We start from the raw sequence: 9,895 nt of genomic DNA, 5'->3' as shown, positions 1-9,895 counted from the left end.
TCCGGGAAAAGATGGCCCTACTGGCCCAGTGGGTGCTCCAGGAAAAGATGGCCCTACTACTGGCCCAGTGGTTCCTCCGGGAAAAGATGGCCCTACTGGCCCAGTGGGTGCTCCGGGAAAAGATGGCCCTACTGGCCCAGTGGGTCCTCCTGGAAAAGATGGCCCTACTGGCCCAGTGGGTGCTCCAGGAAAAGATGGCCCTACTGGCCCAGTGGGTCCTCCTGGAAAAGATGGCCCTACTGGCCCAGTGGGTCCTCCTGGAAAAGATGGCCCTACTGGCCCAGTGGGTCCTCCGGGAATGGGTGGACCGGCTGGACCAGTTTGGTTTTTCCTGGGGAAAGGCTGGGCCACCTGGGCCCAAGAGTCCTCCAGGAACATGTTGGAGACCTGGGCCTTGTAAGATTAGGCCAGTTGGGCCACCTGGCACAAAAGGTCCTCCAGTGGGGTCTCCCAGAGCAAACAACCCTCCCTGGAAGAATGGACAACCGAATCTACCAAGTTGTCAGACCAATCCATCCGAGCAAGGTAACAGGCCTTTATCGTAATTCATTAGGGGAAGTATATGACACTGGATGGTCCCTCAAGGTTGCTGAACAAAAGGCTAAGGACCGTGCTACCTAGCGGGAAAAATGAAGAGAAGCAAGGGGCCTGTTCTGACCTAAGTATTTATTTAATAGGCAGTAGTCAGGGTATCTTAAACACTTACAGGTTGTAGAAGAAACTATTTGGCTACATACGACACCTTGAAAGTCCCCAAATAGTATTTTTTATGGTGTTAATTGTCGAAACCATAACAAATTCGTCATGGAAGTGTAAGAGGTGCACGTCTCTTTTCTCATCACAGCCGTCAACTTCAGAATGGCTACATTCACCACCCTCGGTGCTACCGGTCGCCGAGGCCCGACCAGTCTGGGTGAACACTACCGCGGACAGGACCACGAGATGATGGTGGAAGTAAAAAACGGGATCCAGTTCTTTACCGTTCCTCAGACTGAAAAGTACAACATTGAAGCTGCTGGTAGGTTTACAAATCAGCTATTTCTACGTCCGATAATAATGTGTTTTGTAACTATCCATTTAGTGTGAGATGCAAATGAAAAAAGACATTATTTCAAATTCTATAAAGTAAGTAAGATAATTACATGATAATACAACTCATGATGGCTTGTTCATTCTTCCAGGCGCTGCATCCGGATGGATCCTTGGGAGGAAGTCTGAGAGGGGCAAGGGTGCCAAAATCACAGGGAAGTTTCGTCTGCAGAAAGGTAAGGTTTCTGACGTAGGCTAAAACGTCATCACAGAATGAAACATCTGAAACTTTTGTATCTTTGGTGTTTTTTTTAATAATAAGGAAGTATTATATTTTTCTGATTGCCGAAGTAATGTATTTTTCTGATTGCTATCGTGTATTTTGACTCCCAGGCCAAGTGTTGAAGATCCTTGTCGGACAGGAGGGAGAGGAGGACCGTGAAGGCACAGCTGCAGGAGGTGGAGGTGGCACTTTCGTGACAAGGTCTGACAATTCGCCCCTTATTATAGCAGGTGGGGGAGGTGGGGGTACATGGTATACTTCCCACCATGCGGAGTGTGACGGGACTGCAGATACATCTGGCCAGGCTGGCTACGCTCGTCCTCTGGAAGCCACCGAGGTGGAAGTGACGGAAAAGGCGCAACAGAAAGCAAAGCAAAATATGGTGGTGGTGGAGGAGGGGGGCTCCATACAAATGGCGGTAGTGAGCATGATTTGGAAGGTGGGTGGGCTTTTATTAGCGGTGGCCTGGGCGGGAAGGGGTCCTCTCGTGGTACAGATGGTGGCTTTGGTGGTGGAGGGGGAGGGTACGGCGTGTATTTCATGGCTCCAGGCGGAGGGGGTGGGTACTCAGGAGGAGGAAGGGGGGTTGGCCATCCGAAGGCTTGTGGGGGAGGGGGAGGCTCCTACAGCGCTGCCACCAACCTACGTCGCTACAAAGGCACAAACAATGGTCCTGGGTACGTGTTCATTACCAAGGCTAAGTAAGAATAGTTGGTTACGTTTGGTCATGAGCAACATTATTTTCGACGCCATTTGTCTTTCGTCGGGGGCCATGGCCTTTTTTTTTTACAAAAATGCAAAGTCTTTGTTTATTGGCTTGAGTCAAAAAGAAATCAGAGCCATTTTATTTGCGAATTTCGTTTCAGCGAGAACAAAAACAACGGACAAAATTGGAAAGTCCCTTAATTTTCCATATTTCTTCCTATCGTCTAAAACTGCTTTATGATCATCTAAAGAAGAAAATATCAATTTGGAGATTTTGAATTGATTACGTTCTCTAACTAGTGAATCAAAACTATTACAAAGTTTAATACACAGATTTTCTGGATTTATTGGAATGAGAATAAGCCACATCACTCGCCCATAAGCCAGACCAGTCTTACAATTACAGCAATGCATCCATATGGTTTGATATTTATTTCAACAACGAGGCTTAAATACAACAGTGAGGACTGTAGATTTGAACATAGAGCAGTTCTTACAACAGCACTATATAAACATGATATCAAATTATTTTTTCCAACAGAAAACAGGAACGTAGTAAACAAGAGGTATATTGTTTATTTATTTATTATTTGCACGTATAAAAAAAGTTACATAATCAAACAATAACAATAAGAAACGTAGGTGGTTTTTTAAAGGGCCTACCCCAAAGGGGTTGTTGTAATGAAAAAAATTGTGTATGGTGATAATTATAGTCATAGATGATAATGTGTAGCTTTGTTGTTGCTTTTAATACAATATTCCAGTACAGGAGAACCATAAAGATGAGGAGAATTTGGGAGAGTCATATTCGTAAAATGACTAATGAATTTATAAAGTGATCCAGCATCAAGGTGCACTGAAAAAATTTCTGGCAAGAAAGAAACTAGATTTTCAAAATGTTGAGATTGTTTTTTATTCGTGTTTTGAAAGCAATCCGCATTATATCTAAGTAAACTAAATTTCTTTGCCTTCAATTCTGATGTATGTAACAAAAGTAAATATTAGTAGTGGTCTGTGATTAGGCATGGTAAATATGGAATTAGTAGCTGTTATGAATTATAGGACACTCTGCTTATTAATATAGTCAAAATAGATTCTAGATGGAAGTCAAAGACTACTTAAATTACAGACAGTAAAACAAGTTTAAAGTTATCTAAGTTGGCAAAGTATAAAAATATATCTTTACTTCTAGTGAAGGTTTTAACTTTTTTGTCTAGAAAAGATAATTCAAACAGTTCAGTATTGAACATGTGATAATGTATTACAATATTTAGAGAAAGCAACATAAGAGTAAGTAATACACTGTTGTTATTCTATTTAAAATGTAATCCTCTATATTAAGTGAAGCTTTACTTAATGTTTGCTATAATAAGCTATTCTAAAGATATTAAAATATCTGCTTTTTTTCCTGAAACATATCTAACATGATAGAAGTATATATGTAACTATAGCCAACATCATTTTTATATTACTGCAAAGTCATCTTTTCTTATTAGAGCCCTCCATATGTCAGAATAAAGTAATACAAAAAGAATTTTATAAAATTATGTCCTAGGTGGTATGGCTAATAAAATTAAGGACACAATTTTATTTTCTGCTTAAGGCCCATGATGTATTACTACGTACAAGTTTTGAACAAAGTCGATTTCCGAAAGCCGTGTGTTACAAAACACTTGCCAGCAAATGTTATATTTTGTTTCCCTTTTTTAACATAATTGATTTCTGTCCTATTCAAAGTTGTTGTCAGCTAGACAATATCTTGAATAACCCACTCAATGTACATTCTAGACGTTTCGTTTAAAAGTTGTAGAACCCAGACTTTTGGAACTACAAATATGTTTCTATTGCCAGGATTTTCTAATATGATCAGGACTTTACTAATAGAAATAGATCTGTTTATCAGTTTATTTTATTTTATTTTTTGTTTGTTTCATTTCATTGAAGTATGTAGGGTCTGGCAGATACCAAAATTTATCAAAGCCTTCGTCGTAATTGTGTCATATATAGAGAGTGAATGTTGCATAATGAGAACAATAGCAACGTAAAAAACGTGGATTTAACAAAACGACAGAACTATATTGTACTACAACTATATTGTAGGTGGATTAAACGAAACGACAGAACTATATTGTACTACAATATAGTTCTGTCATCATTATGACGTTACAGTTGGAGAAAAAGGAATAATGGACACTGGTTGTCATAGTTTCAATAGTTTTAAACCAATTTTTGTTGCAGTGCTGTCCTTTTGGCTCCGTTAATCCTCACTTTCAGTGAGTCCATTGTTAAATGTTAAAGTAAAAAAAAATCCTATATATGTATACAATAGTAGGGACTAGTCAGGTGGTAGACAGATAATCAGAAAAGGTCAAAAGAAAGGAGATCAACACAGAGTGAGGTTGTGACCACGAAGTTGAAAAATAAAGTAACGACGGGACCAAACAAAAAATTGTCTGCCTGATGATTTGTAGTCTCGAGCCTTGATGTTTCTGACTCAGAGGAGAGATGCTGTTCCAGTAACTGGAACTTAGTTTAGAGCCTACAAAACTATTCTATGTGTTCACTCTTTGTGGGACTAGATAGATATGGAATATAGATAGATATATATATAAGTATACCACGTTTATAAACAAGTCCTTTATTCCCAAATATCTTAACCATGCAGCAATAATTATAAGAGGACACTATAGACTTCAGTTTAAAGATTCTTGCGTCTTCAATATACTTTAATACTCCAGTATACGCAGAGGACAAATACAGGACAAGACAATACTCATTTTCACATGAGTTAAGTAAGGAAAGTCGTTTAAAGTGCATTTCTCAAGGCCATCGGTGGCATGTCAGGACTCGAACCCGGGACCTCGTGGTTCAGAGTCGAGTATGCTGCCGATACGCCACCGACTCCTTGACTCCAGAATAATTGTGTAGATGCGTGCGTGCAAACTGCAATAAAATCAATCGTACAAATAATCCAGTGCCTTTTGAAAGAGTGTTGGTGACGTGTACATATGAAAACATCTAGGTAGATTGACACCTCCTCCAAAAAATTAGTCTACTATTTGACGAAAACAAAATACCAGCCCTCCTATATCATAGCGCACTTGTTCTTTTATATCATGTCAAAAGTTATATTACATATATATGTATTCAAAGTAATCATGCTTTTGTTTGCGACTACTGACGACTGAGTAACCATTGCCTGCCAGTACGGTAAAATGCCTCGGCAGGAACAGGCTGTCCGTACCGGTACCTCACAGGCGGGGACCGGGGACGAGCGAACCGGCGAGCCGCCGTCCCGACCCCCTACTGCGCATCCATGTGGCTACGAAAATTGGGAAGAGTTTGAAGCGTCTTCGGATCCGTACAAAGCAGCCGAAGAGGTAAAACTGCCGAATCCAAATACCGGGGCTAAAGAGGGGACTGATGCCAGACGCAACAAAGTGTTTGTCAACTTACGTGATCCAGGATCAACAGGTAAATAGCTGATTTTCTATCCAAATGCAAGCTTATATGCAAAATTAGCAGTTCTTTTATGAACAGAATATTGACAATGACAATATTGTAATTGCTGGGAAATAGTATTTCTAGCCGTGTAGTACAAAAAAAAATATCTGAAATGTTTAAAGTTATATCTAGTGATGCTGCCCCTACTGTACTTGGTGGCAGCGAGATCTGGGGAAAATGAGTTTTTAAACACTTCAATTCATGGTTTACTGGTACTTGAAGGCCTGGCTATTTCTTCTCCTTTCCTGTGCTGGAATAAATTACTTAGTAGTTGTTACGTCCACCAGTTTATTAGTCATTTTGTACATCATGCATATTCTGAATGTTATCACGTACATTCGAGTGGCATATAGCAGGCAGACATCGACAAATAACCTCACATTTGAGCTTATTTGGTAGGTCCTTTACATACAAAAGGAAGAGTAATGGTTCCAGAATGATTCCTTGTGGAACCCCAAACGCAACTTCACTGAAACCGAGGCCTTGAATGATTGAAAGAATGAAAGGTTTATACATCAAACACATAGCAGCCATGGGCTGAATTGCGTGCCTTCCCTTCCATCACTACTGTCTGCTCCATGGTGGCCAGTAAAGCCTCTATTCAGAGTTAGTGATGAACATTGTGTGAATCAAGTGGAATTTATGATAATTTCATCAACGATTCCCCAACAGCAGACACGGCAGACTCAGGCGGATCAAGCGGCCGCCATGTTGTCTGTGACGTCATCCGTGCCCACCGCCATTGCATCATTGCCGCCCTGACAGTGGTATCCATGGTTACTGTGCAAGTCGTCCTCATGATGTTCATCATTGCGGAGCTACAGACCCATAAAGAAGCAAGTACTTTTTTCATTACATTGTTTCCATATGACCAGAATACTATTGTCTTCATTTAATGTCCAAATATTATGTATATGTATGTTATTTTTTTAGTTATTGCTGCTGGCTACAGTGTTCGAATGATCTATACATTGCAGATTACTTTTAGCATGTTACTCCCTACTTGTGTTATTAAATACATTTTATGAATGTAATTAGCTAGGTCTGTACCGATAAAAGGCAATGTGGCAAATTTGCTACCAGAGCCTCAAATGATGATGATGCAGACACATTATGATTAACTCAGTTTAAAAAGAAAAAAATCCAACGGGGGATAAAACAAATATCTTGATGCTTTGGAAGTCTTTGGTATAATGAAATTATTTTAATCTAATATCAGGAAGATCTAAGTAAGAAGAAACAATCTCCAGGCAGGTCGTGAGATGGCAAATCGGTATCCATTTGGCTAAGCAGAGTCCATCACCCAATATCATTGGATACGACCTTACGACAGGATCTGCTTGTATCTGCTCAGAAAACCTGATACTGTGTAAAAACGTGCATCATCTCCCGAATAATAGCCAACTACATACCAACCATTTACGGATACATACCAATGCTGCAAATTTGATGTCTAAAATCATTGGGAATCCTTCACAGAGTTATTATATAAGGCTTTCCATTGTTTCAATTTGGTTTGTATTCCTCTGTTTAGCTGGTGAACATTACTATGGAGGCCCTGAAACAAACTCTGGACAACAGAACTGCTTTCTTTAAGCAGCGTCTTCGAATTCAGGACCTGAAGATTTTAGGTAAGTGGACTCAAACCCTAGTGAAAAACTGAAGACTCGCCTCATACGCTGATCATGGTTCGATATATTTACACTTAATAAAAATCAATTTTAAGTCTTTATGGCATTTGGTATTTCAATAAATACGTACCTTAAAGTAATAAGTAATAGTAATCATTGAAAATTTTTTAAAGTCAAACAACTGATGTACATGTAAGGTATCCTCTAGGTTAATAGGGTTTTGACTGTCTTTACAGCGAATACACAAATGCACAAAAAATTTAAAAGCATGTATTTTAATCAATAAAATCGCTGATTTTACTGGCAGAGATACTTACTGTGTCAGATCACTATCGACAGAGATTCCTATAGCCAATTCTCCAAGATTTCCATCTCTACGTAAAATATATTTTCTTGTATGTTTTAGATTTCCCTACCGGACAGGCTTTCAAGAATCTTACCTGTCAAGTTGGGCCACCTGGACCAGTGGGTCCTCCTGGAAAAAATGGAACTCCGGGAACAGATGGCGCGACTGGAGCCGTGGGGCCAGTGGGTCCTCCAGGAAAAGATGGCCCTCCTGGCCCAGTGGGTCCTCGAGGGAACGATGGCCTGGGTTCTCCAGGAAAAGATGGCCCTCCTGGCCCAGTGGGTCCTCCAGGGAAAGATGGCCTGGGTTCTCCAGGAAAAGATGGCCCTCCTGGCCCAATGGGTCCTCCAGGGAAAGACGGTCTGGGTTCTCCAGGAAAAGATGGCCCTCCTGGCCCAATGGGTCCTCTAGGGAAAGATAGCCTGGGTTCTCCAGGAAAAGATGGCCCTCCTGGCCGAGTAGGTCCTCCAGGGAAAGACTGTCTGGGTTCTCCAGGAAAAGATGGCCCTCCTGGCCCAGTGGGACCTCCAGGAAAAGATGGCCCTCCTGGCCCAGTGGGACCTCCAGGAAAAGATGGCCCTCCTGGCCCAGTGGGACCTCCAGGAAAAGATGGCCCAACTTGCCCAGTGGGTACTCCAGGAAAAGATGGCTCTCCTGGCCCAGTGGGACCTCCAGGAAAAGATGGCCCTACTTGCCCAGTGGGACCTCCAGGAAAAGAGGGCTCTACTTGCCCAGTGGGTCCTCCTGGAAAAGATGGCCCTCCTGGCCCAGTGGGACCTCCAGGAAAAGATGGCCCTACTTGCCCAGTGGGACCTCCTGGAAAAGATGGCCCTACTTGCCCAGTGGGTCCTCCTGGAAAAGATGGCTCTCCTGGCCCAGTGGGACCTCCTGGAAAAGATGGCCCTCCTGGCCCAGTGGGACCTCCAGGAAAAAATGGCCCTACTGGCCCAGTGGGACCTCCAGGAAAAGATGGCCCTACTGGCCCAGTGGGTCCTCCTGGAAAGGGTGGACCAGCTAAACTACCGGGACCAGTGGGACATCGAGGACAAGCCAGCCGTATATTGAGGAATGGACGACCGATTGTACAACGTTATCAGACCAATCCATCCGAGCAAGGTAACAACCATTTTCGTAATTTGTTAGGGAAACATTTTTAATAACTAAGTTTTAGAAGAAACCGTTGGACTGGATACGAGACCTTGTAACTGTTATTGGGTGGTTGTGGCCCGGCTACTCTTTCCTTGCAGCCAAGGGCTGAATATTGTGAGGAGCTTACAATTGGTGGGGCTGAGCCTAACCGAAGGTAGGTACTCATTTCCTCCTGAGTGGAGTAATTGCCAAAATATTTTTCTTTTCCATGGAGTATTACATGTTGAAACCATATTACAATATCAACATTAATGGTGCAGAAAAAATAGAACCAAATTGTTAGAATAGCACGCTTCTTTTCTCACAGCCGTCGGTTTTATGAAGGCTCACTTCACCACCCTCGGTGCTACCGGTCGCCAAGGCCCAACCAGTCTGGCTAAACACTACCGCGGACAGGACCACGAGATGATGGTAAAATTAAAAAACGGGATCCAGTTCTTTACCGTTCCTCAGACTGGAAAGTACACCATTGAAGCTGCTGGTGGGTTTACAAAACAGCTATTTCTATTTAAATGGTATCAAGGACCTCATCCGGACCGATAATAGGTCTGTAACTATTCATGAGTGTGACTAAAAGACCCTATTTCAACTTCTATATAGTAATAAAATTACATAGTAGAGTAGAGAAGGGAATCCAGTTTTTACCGTTCCTCAGACTGGAAACTACATCATTGAAGCTGCTGGTGGGTTTACAAAACAACTATTTCTACATTCGATAATAATGTGTTTTGTAACTATCCAATTAGTGTGAGATGCAAATGATGAAAGACATCATTCCACATTCTATAAAGTAATGAATAAGTTACATGATAGTATAAGTTACATGATAATATAGCTCATGATGGCTTGTTCATTCCTCCAGGCGCTGCATCCGGATGGATCCTTGGGAGGAAGTCTAAAAGGGGCAAGGGTGCCAGAATCACAGGGAAGTTTCGTCTGCAGAAAGGTAAGGTTTCTGACGTAGGCTAAAACGTCATCACAGAATGAAACATCTGAAAATTTTCTCTTTGGTGTTTTTAATGACGAGGAAGTATTGTTACAGTATTTTTCTGATTGCCGAAGCATTGTATTTTTCTGATTGCTACCGTGTATTTTGACTCCCAGGAGAAGTGTTGAAGATCCTTGTCGGACAGGAGGGAGAGGGGAGCGGTGGACGTACAGTTGCAGGAGGTGGAGGTGGCACTTTCGTGACAAGGTCAGACAATTCGCCCCTTATCATAGCAGGTGGGGGGAGGGTGGGGGGTTACC

General features: G+C 42.0%; 1 pseudogene; it reads left to right on the top strand.

The window, feature by feature from the left end:
* LOC109479436 overlaps positions 1-2,017 on the top strand; it is a 10,222-nt pseudogene extending 8,205 nt beyond the window's left edge.
* The last annotated feature ends 7,878 nt before the right edge of the window (positions 2,018-9,895 follow it).

This window comes from Branchiostoma belcheri, unplaced genomic scaffold (assembly GCF_001625305.1).
Source record: "Branchiostoma belcheri isolate BF01 breed outbred unplaced genomic scaffold, Haploidv18h27 scaffold49, whole genome shotgun sequence".
In the NCBI taxonomy this organism is placed as follows: Eukaryota; Metazoa; Chordata; class Leptocardii; order Amphioxiformes; family Branchiostomatidae; genus Branchiostoma; species Branchiostoma belcheri.
The sequence above is the reverse complement of the archived record's forward strand: the minus strand, read 5'-3'. Positions and strand labels throughout refer to the sequence as shown.